This window comes from Otolemur garnettii, unplaced genomic scaffold (genome assembly GCF_000181295.1).
Source record: "Otolemur garnettii isolate 467f Iridium unplaced genomic scaffold, OtoGar3 scaffold00011, whole genome shotgun sequence".
NCBI classification, from domain to species: Eukaryota; Metazoa; Chordata; class Mammalia; order Primates; family Galagidae; genus Otolemur; species Otolemur garnettii.
In genome coordinates, this window is record NW_003852406.1 from 1,931,571 (window position 1) to 1,933,024 (window position 1,454).

The window sequence follows — 1,454 nt, forward strand, 5'->3', positions numbered from 1 at the left end:
AAAAAAAAAAAAAAAAATGAAAGAAAGAAAATGTAAATAAGCCCTGAACAAGTAGAAAGATAGGTATCAACTTTATAGATGAGAAAGCAATATTATAAAGATGTCAATTCTCCCCAAAATTAATCTATAAATTCCATGCAATTCCAATAAAAAGGATACCAATGTCATTAATGGGAGTTTTCAAGCTGTTTCTAAAATTCATATGAAAGAATAAATGTGCAAAAAGGGCTAAAGAAATTTTGAAAAGGACACATGGGTAAAATTTCATTTATCAGACAGCAAAACATAAAAGCATATTGAAGATTCTTCCAAAATTAATATGGAAGAATAAATGTCTAAGAAGAGCTAAGGCAATTTTTTAAACAACAAAGTGAAGATTTTCCTTATCACATAGCAAAACATATTATAAAACTATAGAAATTCATAAGAATACAAAGTTTAAAAACAGACTCAGTATTCAGTACTTTTAGTTTATGATAAATGTAGCACTAAACAGAAAAAAGGGACAGGTGATTTAATTAATGCAGTTGGCTGATGTAGATATGGTATGGAAAATATAAATGAATCCTATTCTCATACTATTTATATAAATGTTTGCTCCATAAAAGACCTATAAAAATTAGAAGACATAACAATATTATTATCTGTGCTCTTTGAAGTAGGAAAATCCATCTTAGTAGCCAGAAAGAGGCATCCAGGAAAAAAATCAAATTATAAAAACTAATAATAAAACTTTTGTATAAGACCCCTTATATAGGATAAACAACAACAGGCAGGGAGAATTTGTAACATGAAAAACAAAGTATTCATATACAGATTGTGTAAGGAATTCCTACTGATCACTAAGAAACTCAAAATAAGACCAGTTAATTCACAGGAAATATTCAGTAAACATATTAAAAGATTAATATGAATATATTAAATAAATAGATTTATTTATTTATTTTATTTTATTTATTTATTTATTTTATTTATTTATTTATTTATGAAAATAAAAGATTCCAAGAAATGAAAGCTATGGAAAATAAAATAAGATGCCATAAAACTGACAAAAATCATTAAAGCTCAGCAAAATCATATGTTGGTATTGGTATTCTAACACTGCTGGCTAGAGCTTAAATTTGCACAGCAACTTTGCAGAGCAATCTGACTGTATTTATTTAAACTAAAGCATGCATACTCTATGATTCCACCATTCCACTTCTAGATATTTATTCTAGAAAAACACTTAGACATGTGACTGTTCCTTTACCCAGTTTATAATATCAAAAAACTAGAAATTATATGTGTCCATGATTAGGTCAACTGTAGTAAATCCTCATAAATTACATATATATAATATATGCTTATATAATTTATATGTATTGCTGAGGCTTTTTTTTTTTTTGAGACAGAGCCTCAAGCTGTCCCCCTGGGTAGAGTGCTGTGACATCACAGCTCACAGCAACCTCCAA

The 1,454-nt window shown here is 27.7% G+C and overlaps 1 protein-coding gene across 1 annotated transcript in view; it reads right to left on the reverse strand.

Moving 5' to 3' along the window:
* The window catches only part of SHC4 (SHC adaptor protein 4), a 123,050-nt gene that overhangs the window by 51,620 nt on the left and 69,976 nt on the right, over positions 1–1,454 (reverse strand). The gene's annotated exons all lie outside the window — the stretch shown is intronic.